Consider the following 13,928-nt stretch of genomic DNA (forward strand, 5'->3'; position numbering starts at 1 on the left):
TGGATTCTCATTATATTGTACTTTAAGGTTCCACACTCACTAAAGAAAAAACCTTTTGTTAAATATGAAAGATTCCATATATTAAGATTTAGGACACATTCCAAAGGTGTTCATAAATAAGCACATACTAACAATAATAAATTCCATATGGGAATAAAAATGATGTTTCAATTATGGTTGCTTTTTCTTTTTCCTAGAGTCTTTTCATTCAGAGATACATATTGCAAAAGATATGCAGCGCTATATAACTGATGAGTGCAAGTGCATCCTGGTAACATACCAGCCAATTATAAAGACACTATGCCAGAACCAAAACAGAATTTTGGTGAAACTCAGTTTGGCAAATATTATTTTCCTCTTTTCCTTACAAATCAAAAGGACTTAAGAATTTTAATTAGAAAAAACTTAATTAAATTTAATTACAATAATAAATTTAATTTTTAAAACATTTATATATCTCCATACCATGGTAGTCAATTTTAATGGCATTAAGTGTAATTCCCACTGACTTTAGTGGAGTCAAAATTTAAAAAACCTTAAGAACTTATTTACAACAAAACATTTCTTAATCTCTAATTGTAGAATAAAAATCATGAGAAAGTTAGTGAGTGCTTCAGAATACACAGAACAGCAAAAAGTAACATCAGGTAATAAGGAAAGAGTCTTCTGTATTGGAACTCTGAGCAGCATTTTGATGGTTCTTGTATTCCGGAGGAAAAAAACAATTATTTATGGGAAATGATGCTTCAGTATTAGAGTATGAATGCATTACATCAAGCATTTTTTTCAGACCTACCGCTTTGCTTTGCCTTGTCGACATTTGTCTTCATCCAAATGCTGAATCTGTATACTCCCAGCTGCTTTCAGCTCAGTGATGTGATTTACGGCAGAGTTGCTTTCCTTTGTTTTGATTGTTACACCACCATATGTCTTCAGTATTCCTGGTGCCCCTCACTCTCATCCTCTCCCTCCCTATCTCACTAGTCTCAGAAGGGAATTCACATTACATTAAACCATCCCTTCAGAGGCCAGGCTGAAACAATCCCTTGAAATAACTGGGGCAGTGAAATGATTGATTTGAAAGTGAACTATGTCAGTGAATGGGAGTGAAAAGCAGGAGCTCAGTAGGAAATGCAGAGGTTTTTCCAGCCTTCTGTCGTTCAAAGATTCTCAAGTTAAAATAAAAATGGGTGAAATATATTAAATATGCAATTTGTTACAGATGTATAAGGTATAAATGCATACACACATATATGCATGTGTGTGCAAATGCATGTATATTTGCGTGTGTTTTATTAGTGTCTGTGCATGACAGACTAATCCTGCAAAAAGAAATATGAAATAGTATTTAATACAGAATTCCATATAAAATCCTGTTCTCTAGGAATCCTCTTCTATAGGATTATTGAGACAATTTAAATGGCCTGTGTGAGGAGGATATATTAAATTCCATGTGATTTTAGACTTTGCCCCAGCTTAAGGCCCTATGTAAATGCTATTCAGCGCTCCCTAGGTAAAAGACATTGAGCTATCTTTTCAGTGGCATCATTATGTATGGATCAAGAATAAACAGCTGTCGGTTTGAGAGAAGAATCTGAAATTTTCTAGAGTTCATGGGATATTTTTGTAACAAATTCTTCAAGACCCAGGATAGTTTCCCAGACCCATTCCAATCATGCACATCTGGAGTTTCACAGGTGGTGATTTAAACTGGCATTTTTGTGACTTCCTCAACTGTTACTAAGAAACAGCATCTGCTCAGTGCAGCAGAGCATGCTTCGCCTTCAGAACACCATTTGACCATCTTTCCTAAACAAAAAGTTCTCCAGGGTGAGCATTTCAACATTTTTTTTTTTAATGTTTCCATTCCAAAATGGACTAAAATCAAATTTGGAATACCAATATTTTTATGAATCAAAAGCCCTGAGTTTTATAAAGTTGTGGTTACGGTATTAAATTTCTTTTATCCCACAGAAAACTGAAGTGGCTACATATAGGTTTTTTTAAAAAATTAATGTTATGAAGTATTCGCTTCATAACTATATTTTTCAGAATCTGTGAGAGAATATGTATATTTTAACTATGTTGCAGGAAAAAATTTGTGACACAGCAAGAAAAAGATAAATTCAAACATTCATAAAATATTTTAGAATGCTTACAATTGTGCATGATTTATTTTTGTGCTATTAAGAAAAAGACAAATCAGCGTTATGTGTAATGTTTCTATGGTAGTGGAAGTTGCAGCTTATTTTTCTAGATAACAGTGACACCCACGTAATTTCTCACATAGGTCAGAGTTGCTCTAGGGTTGCATTGATTTACACACATCCTATGCAAATCTGTCTTTAGATATTTACTTTACACTTTAGATTTAGAAACTCTGCTTTGTAGCTGTTTTCAACATCTTTCATACTTTCCTGCCAGAAAATGGGGACTGTTCTCCTGTGAGAAACATAACCAAACTACCAGTGATTTATAGGAAATAAAAAAAAAAAATAAATAATTCATGGTACCTTCCTGCATAATTTCCTTAATCTAAATCTGTGTCTGTCCAACTGAGTGGGAAATAACACAGAAAGACATACCTTCCCTTACCCTATCCAGTCTTCTTTGTGACATTCCTAGGGGGCTTCTGACCTGGTGTGAGCAGACTGGTTCAGACTAACAAGCACCAAGCAGCTGGGAGAGTCATCCCTGGGTACCTTTCCCACTACCACTTGCCCAGCTCTACGCCTACCTGAGCATCAAGGGAAGTCAAAAGGCTCCATTACCCGCCTTTTGCCAGGCTGAACAACTAATAAAGATGCTGAACCATAGAATCTGCCACTGAAAATGTTCATCAGTCAAACTGGAAGGGCTACAACAGAGTGAGAACAGTGCCATATATTTACACTTCATACAATAGTTACTTTAAGTGGACAATTTTATTAACTATTATTTTGTATCAATTCATAAGATTTACTGCAAGTACTACATTGGGGTTTATCTACATTTTCTGTTTTTCAGATTATGAAGGAACTCTTACATTTGTATATGTCTGTACCTTCTAGGTACACAATAAAATAAAAACAGAATTCTATTTTCTTCAGTCGCACTTCCAAAATACCTCCATCCTGCACACGTCTTCCTCAAAGCAGACTCACTCAGGCTTTGTGCAAACCAAGAACGAGGTCATGCCTACTGACATGGGACAGTAAGCCTCCTTTCCCCCACCGGGATTTATTGCCATTTTCCTTCTTCAGCACAGAGCCACCATTGAAACACAGGCTTTCTTGTGGAAACTTCTAAGCATGAGTTTATGGAGAGCTTACCTCATCCTAAAGGCTTTGCTCTGCCTAAAAAGGAAAAGACAGGTTACAGTGAATCAACAAAACTGAAGGACTAGAGCTCCTAAGCTTAGATTTAATAAAGATTTTCACATGTTGAAAGTAGATGAAAATTATAGACACAGAGATCATTTTCAGAACGAAATTTCAAGACCTCACATTGAGATGCAGCTATCCAGTGTTTCCGCTAAACCAGACCTCTTCTGATGCTGAGGAACACAAATCAGATTTCCAGCCCTGGTTTCACTGTATGAGTAAAATCCTATAGTTTTAGTGGACAAAACATCCACTAAAACATCCTATAGTTTTAGTGGACAAAAAAGAGGCAAGTGACTTGAAATATTTACTGATAAACAGTTAAAGATATGACCTGTTTAAAAAAAGTCAGTAAGTAATATGTCAAAAAGACATGGATAATTTATTGATCTGATTTGTTTCATTAGCATTGTTTGATACATTCCATTTCATATATTTCCTCAGTACAAAGGATCTGTTTTGGGGCAGAGATTGTACTATAAAGAGAAAAGCCTTACAGGAAAGCTAGTGCAGGAGGAGAGAGAAATGACAGCCAAGTCCCCACAGGGCTTTAGTAAATATTTGTGAAGCATATTTAGTTTAATTACACCAACTAGTTATCAAAGTCCAGTGTCATACTACCTGAAATGTCAGTGCAAACTGTTCCTTGGGCTTGAAGGCGGCATGTAAGGCACAAATGAATGTGTGAAATCCAAATATGACTGCCACAAAGACAAACAAGGCATGAAAGAAAACATGAGCTCAAAGATAGATCAATTAATCCAAAGAACACCAACTAGACAGGTGGATGAGTCATACACCATGCAGGCAGACTTCCTGATGAATGGAAAATACACTTAATTCAGCATGTTTCACTGTGAAAGGCAACGCAGCCAACAAACTAAACTAAATTGGGTGGCAAGCCTCCTACTTGTGCCATAATGATAGAAACATCCTCAAGCAGAGAACAGGGACTGAGTTTCCCCTTTTATAAGGTCTCTTATTGTATTATCATCCTTTCCCAATAATGTGGTTTTCTTCAGTTTTTAAGATGACTTTGGAAGAAGAAGGTACAGTGTAAAGCCAGATATTGTTTTTGACATTGTAAATAAGAGCTATCCTTTCTTTTCACTGCGAGGGCTGATCAGAGAAATATATGAAATTAATATATTAAACTTTTTTTTTTTTAAATCATTAATAGTTCTTTTCTCTGGTAGCAAGGAAAAATAATCTCTGCAGAACTAGTAAATGCCAACATACTTGCATCACAGGCCAGTGATGTTTGTCCTGCAGAGACGGTATGACCCATTACTGGATCTGGAACAAATCAAGCACACTGCTACAATGGCTATGAATAACTTGTTAAAGTATTTTTATTTTTATTTAAGTGAATGTACAAATAGGAAAACTGAATCACAATAGACATAGAAAAGACAAAGTTAAAGTAGTAGCTCACTCAAAGTCAGTCATCTGTGACTGCGTAGCATTGCATTCTTACCTAAGGGAACACAAAAGTGTTTCTTATGTTCGATATTTATTAGGAAAGTCATCTTCTTGGAAGTCAAAAAATACATTCAGAGGTATACAGATGCTTTTAAGACATAAAACCTTCAGCATTTTGGTGGGTATAACAATTCAAAACTTGCACATGCCAACATTTAAGTTAACTCTCAGCACCTACAGCAGGTTGACCTAGAATCTAGCCCAAGACACAATTTTAAAAATCCACACTAACCATTGAATACAAGGGTTAATTAGAAGAATGCATGGGTGATTTACAGCATGGGAAGAAAAGCCCCACCTATTTAGGAAAAAATAACTATACTCTCACATATTTAGACAGTCCTACTACTATCACTGCCTTCTAAACAGGAACAGTATTCTGATTTATCTGAAATGAGAATTTGGCCCTTTTTTTTTTTATCACCTTAAGAATATAGTGCAGCATTTTTGTTCTACATTTAAATTGTATCTGAAGTTCTAGTCTTCAAAAATAGCACTCATTGAAGCACAATACCTTTCAGTCTTCAAGGGATTTTTAGAGATAAACTCACTTATGATTTGGGTAAATTTTAAATTATTATAGAAATGACTGAAGCTGGATACAGTACCCTCTCTCCCTATCATACGTCCCTCCATTGTTTAGGCAAAGTGTGTCTGTGGAAAGAGCAGAGAATTTGGGGAAGAATGCATGCCAAATGAATGTGAAGAGTTCATGTTAAGGACTGACAGCAGGACTGACTTGTTACACACAGGTTTTGTTGATAGCCCAGCAATTTCATTATATACTCTTCAGTGCCATCTGCTGTAATCAGATGCATTAAAAAACAGAGATAATCAAACACCCAGTCTCAAAAGTTTCATGGCAGGGAAATTAACTGGCTTGGCTTAGGTTTGTCCTACAGGGGTAGAATCCTGTTAAAGGATCTAGTGCACATCAATGATGCTGAAACTGGTCACAGTTACGGCCACATTCTTTCAACTTTTTGCTACTCCTTCTTAATCTGTAGTGAAATAACATTTACACAACTTAATGCCTATGAGAATTGGTGCTTTAGCACCACAGTACATCATCCAGTCAAGCAGGGACAGAACTGCACCTGCAGATAAGACTTGAGAGCAGCTGTCCTTTTCATGTTCTACCTGTGAACCTGGAGCAGAGAATTCAAGAAACAATAGTTTTTCAGGTTACAAATGGTATTTGAATGCCTAGACTCCAAAACCCCAAGACTGTAGGACAGTGACAAAGCCTTTATCTCCCTACTACCATTAAAGTTGTTTTATTAGGTGAAGAAAAAATAGTTCCGTTATGCACTTTGTTATCTTCATGCGTTTTCTGCAGTTGTTGCAAAGAAATCAATGATGATTTTTCTGTGTGTTTTAGAGTAAGTGTACAGTGTGATTATGTCCATTCTGTCCTTCAGGATTTAAACAGAAGTCTAGAGCTCCTAAATTATATCCTAGAGAACAACTTTCTGCTTAAAACCATTTTTTCCCAACCACACTTGCACAGTGGGTTGTTTGTCACAAGAGATGCATGGCGTATCTTCTAGTGGAACATTTCTTAATCTTCATACACTGGACAGTCTCCATTTTCTCTGTGTGAACAATGTGCTATGGTCTAGGCTTTGCTAGCTTGCGTGCACTCAAACTCTGATAGTGTCCTCATTGACCTGGAGGCTACAGACAGAAATGCAGAAAGGTTTCATAGAGTTATAGAATCATAGAATGGTTTGGGTTGGAAGGGACCTTAAAGACCATCTGATTACAGCCCCCCCTGCCATGGGCAGGGACACCTTCCACTAGAACAGGTTCCTCAAATCCTCATCCAGCCTGGCCTTGAACACTTCCAGGGATGGGGCATCCACAGCTTCTCTGGGCAACCTGTTCCTGTGCCTCACCACCCTCTCTGTTAAGAATTTCTTCCTTCTATCCAATTTAACTACCCTCTTTCAGTTTAAAGCCATTAGTCTTTGTTCTATTACTACATGTCCTTGTAAAAAGTCCCCCTCCAGCTTTCTTGTAGGCCCCTTCAGGTACTGGAAGTCTGCTAGAAGGTGTCCCCGGAGCCTTCTGTTCTGCAGGATGAACCACCCCAAGTCTCTCAGCCTGTCTTTGTAGGAAAAGTACTCCAAACTATGCAAGAGATCTTTTGGTCTAAATAGTCAAGAAAAGCATAATAAACTTATTTCCTTTTACATACTGAGAAAATCCTAGCCAATAGCACCTGCAATACATTTTCAGATCATAGAGCGCTATTGGTTTAGCAAAGCACCACCAGCAGTTTGCTGGGTTTTGCACAGCAGTATTTATCTGTTCTGTGGTATTTGCGGCATTCTCTATACTTAGATTGACAAATGCCACAAATACCATGGTAAATTTAACCACTGTGAGTGATAAATGTCAAGCTTTTAATAGCATCCACTCTCTCTCTGTCACCACACCACCCTATTTGGAGATTGCACACTCACCATCTCTGTATTATTACTTATAAAAGAAATAGTCTTTTTAGAATTTTAAATGGTAATATATTTGCTTTGTATAATATATATGGACAGAATGAGCAGAGGAACCCTTTGTATGTCTTTTGACAGAAGGAAGGGTCTGTAGGATACTATTCCTGATAATTTTATATGCTGTTTATTTACAAAAATAAGGTTGGAAGGTAGTTTCCTATTTCTGTTAGGTGCCAATATAATGGGAATAATTCACAGTCTCAGGTGAAATGAAAGGACAGAAACAGATTTGTCCAGTCGGTTGATGACAACAGCTGATGTTATATTTCATCAGAAAGGAAAAATCTACAAAACTATTGTTGCAGTCATTAAAATACAGAATGTGACACCAGACAATGCAAACTTATTCTTTGTATCACTTTGGGCACTTTTGACACTTTCAGCAGTATGTGATGTATTCAGGCTGTCTGAAGAACATACCTCCGTGGCACTTTGACTGTAGGTTGTAAGAAGGAAAGGGTATTTCACATTATCACTAAAAAAACTTCTTTTCTCAAAATTCCAAAGTTCTGAGGTTTTCCCTTGAGCAAAAAACTAAATGAGGAAATAACTTTTGTCTTAGGAACCAGGCTACAACATAACCACAGTTGTGTTGTGGTCAAATATCTCTGTGATGTTTCTGATACTAAATATTTGTCCTTCCAACTTCAACTATGCTAATTTTCTGCGGGGGTCACTCATATGCTATGTCATACAAACATGGTCTCTGAAAGGGCTGCTCTTCCATTGCAAACTTAAAAGGAATACTTATGGAAAATATTTGTATGCATATATATGTGTACACACACGTATGTATAAATGTGTCTATAAATACATATATATTATTACAGCAAACACTTTGGAGAACCCAGAACCAAATGCAAGAGTGACTATCACCAGCAACAACCTAATCACTCATTTTTCTGTGTGCAGTGAAGATACCAGTTCCATGAAAGTCTCTTTAAAAGTCCATTTGTTTTATCTGCCAAAATGCATGGGCAAAATACCAAAAGCTACTGCATTAGTGTGGTTTGTCTGGTTGCCATACATTGCTGAGCTGCATAAGAGATTTCTGATTCAATTAAAAATAAATCTAAATAGTTTCCACACCAATAAGTCTAGCAAGGCCTAGGACCATTTCTGTAAACCCATTCAGCACATACCAAAGGTCTGGTCACATATTAAAGATTTTTGATTTTTACAATACACTGCGTTACAATTTAAAAGTATATCTAAGCATTTTGTAGTATCTTGTAATGGATTGTTACATTTTGTAAGCCATAACGTACAACAAATACCTATTATATATTAATTTCTGCAAACAGATATGGCTTTTTAAATATGGATCAAAGACACTGTTAAACATTTGTAAGAATAAAACCACTGAATGTATTTTTCACAAGTCTCATTTCTACATATACAAATGGGCTGTCTGCTATGAGTTCAGTGTTTTAATTATGAATGAAAAGGTATGGTAATAAGGTTGAAATCACAGCCAGTGCTGAATTAGTAAATCAATTGGTTAATTATATTAATTCTGATAATCAGTTATTCAAATTGTCAAATGGGCAACCTGTTCCAGTTCAGATAATGAAGTCAGAAGTTTAGCACAAGAAAGGTGGTTTTGGTTTAGCCTGTAATAGAAGACTGACTAGGAGATGATTTCCTTGAAGCTTTACCTGAAGTAAAGTTACAGCCCCAGAAATGGCCTTGACTTAACTGGTGGAAAACAATGTTTTCTTGTTGGTGGTGTTCCCTGACAAGGAAGGATCTCCTAGTTTAGGTGCTAACATCGTGCTAAAAAAGTTGAGAGTTCAGTGGTTTCTCTTTAAAATCAGCTGAGAATTCTGTTTCTGCAAGAATTCTTCTCCCCTCTGGCTTACCAGAGAATCAGAGCATTGCAAACACATACAGAGTTAATTGAAAACATTTCTAATAACCAAAAATATTTTGTTAAAAAAAAAAAGACCCAAAGTGGACAATTTTCTCCCTTAAGATTAATGTTTCTTACTCTGGGTTTGATTTCGGGTTTCTTTATAAAACAGAGACAGCTTTTGAAGACAGAAGCCTGTGTCCTGAAAATAATATATATAATCATAGTAACAAATAAAGAAAAATTAGCATGAAATTCATTGTCAAAACTCAGCTATACATAAACATGAATGTATGCCTTAAATTCTCTAAACATATCCTTTTTCCTTGATTGCAGCTACAGTAAGATCGCTGTGCTCCTGGGTGCTGTGGCCAATCTCCCTACCACAACTGGACCAGCAGTGTGTGCCTCCTAGACCCCTTCCTCCTCAGTGGTGAACTAGATTTTTCACCTTCTTTCTTTGTCATCTCAGTTGAGGCAGACACAGCCGGCTCCAGAGAGCTGGGGGAGAAGGAGGAATACATGTCAGGAGTTGCTATGCTACTAGAGCCACCTCTTGCCACTCTCTCTGGAAGAGTTGCAGTTGCAGGCCCAACCACTCAGGAGCTCCTCGATTTCCCTTGGAGCATTGCCTTTTTGCAAAAGTATGTCTAGAAGACACAATGTAGCTCATAAGGCATTTGGGACCCTTTGGAAAGAAAGCTCATGTAGTCATAATTATCACTGACAATACCTTTTCTGGTGATCTAAACCTGAGGGGCTAAGAGACTCTGAACTAATCTTTAAGTTCTTTCTTACTGCCTTGCTCCCTGGATTTTATTGGGTACCTTTGCAGACCTACTATACCATTTATGTGTTACGTAAACCTATGTCAATAAAGCTTTATAATATTCCACATCCATTTTTCCCCTGCAGCTATATATATATCACCTGACAGAAAATGGCTAAAAAGTGTTTTTAAAATACAGTCCCTCTCCCCTAGGACAGCATACGGCCCTATATTCAATAGATCTCAGATATATGCTATTTTGTGAACTGTTTCTTTATGATGAACAATGACATTGCCACCAGGTATGTAAACTTTTGTTAATGCCTACTAAATTCATTTCATCCAACATAATTCACACAGGACACAAATTTGATCACAAATTAAATTCAGCCTTTAATTATAAATCACCATAACAAAATTTTTCCAATAATTATCTTTTTTGTATGCTGTTTCACATTTCAGCAATGGTAGTCATCCTCAGAAGAAAAAGCAAAGCTAATTGTTAGTATGTTAATGGACTGAATTGCTTCTTTCTTGCGTGTAATGAATGAGATTTAGTAATCACTCAATTTTATAAATTATTTTTTCCTTTTTCTTGTTTCTTGATAATAATAGAGGCTTCTGTCACAGAATGCTTCAGAATGAGTTCAGCTGTTACTGGAAGAAAGCCTGGGCCTCGTATTCAGTTTATCCAACCAACAGAGATGAGGTTTTTCTCTATTTTTTTTCTATTGTTGTGTTATTATTGTAGATTAATCTGACTGTCACATATATTTAGGGTTACCTAATGTTTTTAAGTATAAAACCCTCTTATACTACATTAAAGAAATTATCACCCTGCAGAATTCAATTATTCAAGCTAAAAATTTTCATATTAGTGCTTTGCCTCAGGCTGAATTTTTTAAAGCTTTAGCTAAAACAGCCTTTTAGGAGAAGATTAGTACAAAGTAGATAACTCTATCAAATTTTTAATGACTGTCCTACCAATTTTTTTGAAAGAGCCTTGAAGCGCAGACAAGTGACTTATGAAACACGTCATTTTCTGAAAAAAAAAAAGAAATACACACCACCCCCCAAAAGAATCCCAGCTCTTACTGATGTGTGTTAATATTTCTTAACAATTTTTAGCCATTATTACTCAATAAAGCTTTCTTACCTAGCTTGAAAAGCACATCAGACTGACTTCCACAGAATGACTTCCATACAATTTTACATTTAAAGCAACAAGGAGCTGCAAACTCAAATAATAGGACAGACTTCAGTGTGGCATATAGACCTTTTGCCATGTATCCGCACTGCTTTTCAAAAGGCATGTGTTGAATCTCTAAGGTTGGCTAAACATTAAGTTTCCCCCTTCCAGCCAAAGACAATCTCAAGAGCAATGACGGTTAGCTGCAATCCTTTCGTCTTAAAACTCTGCTGTCCAGCAAGTGGCTCCACAGGCCCTGGAGGTCAACTTCCAGCATCTATTGCCATCAGCTAAAAAAAACGATGTTTACCAAGAATTACTAAACTGCAGCAGAGTATGTAGCAGGAGAAGATGCTGGTTCTTAATCAGTTTCTTTAGCATAAGCAGCCAGAAGTTGGGTCTGTGATAAGACTGTGGGTACTTCCCGCTCCTACCGTAGAGGGACCACAGCCTGGAGCAGAGAAGCAACAATTGCAGCTGGAGAAGAGGGGACGGGAGAATGTTAAAGGTACTAGAAGACTGAGTCACATATGTCCACATGTACCACCATGTCCAGGTATGGCAAACATATAAGGTAAAAGCCTATCATTTTATGTTGATGCTTTCACCAGCTGGAGTGTTTCAGAAGTGAACATTGTAGGTTGATCCCCTGCACATTATCACAGCAAGGTTTGGGTATAGCTGGCTTTTCATTTGCCTTTTTCAAGCAAGTATCTTCAATAATTTTACTGGTTATCATGTAGGTGCTCCCCAGCTAATTTCTGCATCCTATTCTACCATCTTTATTTGCCATATGGAATGTATACCACTGTAATTAAGGCTTTTTGTGAATGTAAACAGAGGATAAACTTTAACAGTGGCACCTCTTATGAGTGTTTTGAATCCTAAATTATCTTAGAATAATAGAATGTTTTGGGTTGAAAGGGATCTTAAAGATCATTTAGTGCCAACCCCCCTGCCATGCCAGGGACACCCTCCATTAGACCAGGTTGCTCAAATTCTCATCCAGCCTGGTCTTAAACACTCCCAGGGATGGGATATCCACAACTTCTTTGGGCAACCTGTTCCAATGCTTCACCACCCTCTCAGGAAACACTTCTTCCTGATATCTAATCTAGATGGTCTTTAAGGTCCCTTCCAACCAAAACCATTCTATGATTCTATGATCATAATTCCCATCCCACTGAATTATTAACATTTTCACAGCACAGAGTGTGAATACATATTTTCAATGGCAAAATATGGGATTATTTTATTACAACTGAATATGTCTATAAAAACACTATAAGATGAGAAAAAAGGTAAGGTATTGCCATTTTTCAGTCGTATCCTACATATATGCAAGCATATCACTATTTTGCACAATCCTTGCTGCTCATACCCATTTCCTTAAACTATGAATTGCAAACACCGAAATGTCTGTGAAAGGAATTTTCCCATCAGTCATGTAATCTGTGGCTTCCTTCAGTTCCCTCCTCAAGCCCACATGCTCAAGCATGAACGCCTGATCCCATCCATGAATGTAGTGCCAGCTGTATGCCTGACATTCCTAACCTATCAGTCAGAGCCAGTCAGGCAGCCATCCACTGGGTCTGACTTAGCATGTCCTTTGCATACTTGCTTAACATTTTAAGCTCCAATTAGTTGCAATTTATGTCCAGTATCACCCTATTAATTCACACTAGTACCTGAGATGACCTTTCTGGCCAGCCAAATCTTTCAAATTAGCAAGCAAGACCAAGCAAGAGAAGTGCAATCGTTCTGAACAACAGTATTTAAACTTCATTGGCAAATGTCATTTAAGTTTGAATAATTACATTTGCATTGGTCAGAAATCTGGAAATATTCCCATGTTTTCAAAACAGACAATATTTCTCCATGGTGCAAACTTCAGAGTAATTCCTTACCCTGGAAACCGTCATGAGAACAATGGAAGCTGTTGACTCTGCCTTAACAAATTCACAGATGTCATGGTTTAACCACAGCCATCAGCTAAGCACCACAGAGCCTCTCACTCACTCCCACCATGATGGGATTGAGGCAAGAATTAGACTAAAATTTAGAAAAGTCATGAGTTGAGATAGAGAGTTTAACAGATAAAGCAAAAGCTGTACACAGAAGTAAATCAAAACAAGGAATTCATTCACCTCTTCCCATTGGCAGGCAGGTGTTCAGCCATATACAGGAAAAGTGAGGCTACATCACACTTAATGGTTACTCGGAAAGATGAATGCCATCACACCAAACATCCTCCCCTTCCTTCTTCCCCCAGCTTTATATGCTGAGCATGATGTCATATGGTATGGAATATCCCTTTGGTCAGTTGGGGTCAGCTGTCCCAGCTGTGGCCCCTCCCAAATTCTTGTGCACGCCCAGCCTACTCACTGGTGGAGTGAGGAGCAGAAAAGGCCTTGATTCTGTTTAAGTACTGCTCAGCAATAACAAAAGCATCTCTTTAATTAAAACCACTTTTTTTCCAGCACAAATCCCATACTAGCTACTAAGAAGAAAAAGAACTGTACCCCAGCCAAAACCAGCTCAACAGGTTAATTGATTTGTATTGTATTGTGAAAAGGCCTATTTGTAGCAGCATTTCAGTAATACTGTGTGTAGTGTGAGGGCAAGTGCATATTTATGCTAAAAATTCATTTTTATGCTTATAAAAATTTTCCAGGAAATAAGAGGTGGGAGAAACAGGAAAAGTTTCACTGTAACTGTGTAAGCTGCCTGCTATTATTATCTGGATTTGGGGTTGGGGGGG

Source organism: Eurypyga helias, unplaced genomic scaffold, assembly GCF_000690775.1.
Source record: "Eurypyga helias isolate BGI_N326 unplaced genomic scaffold, ASM69077v1 scaffold12412, whole genome shotgun sequence".
NCBI lineage: Eukaryota > Metazoa > Chordata > Aves > Eurypygiformes > Eurypygidae > Eurypyga > Eurypyga helias.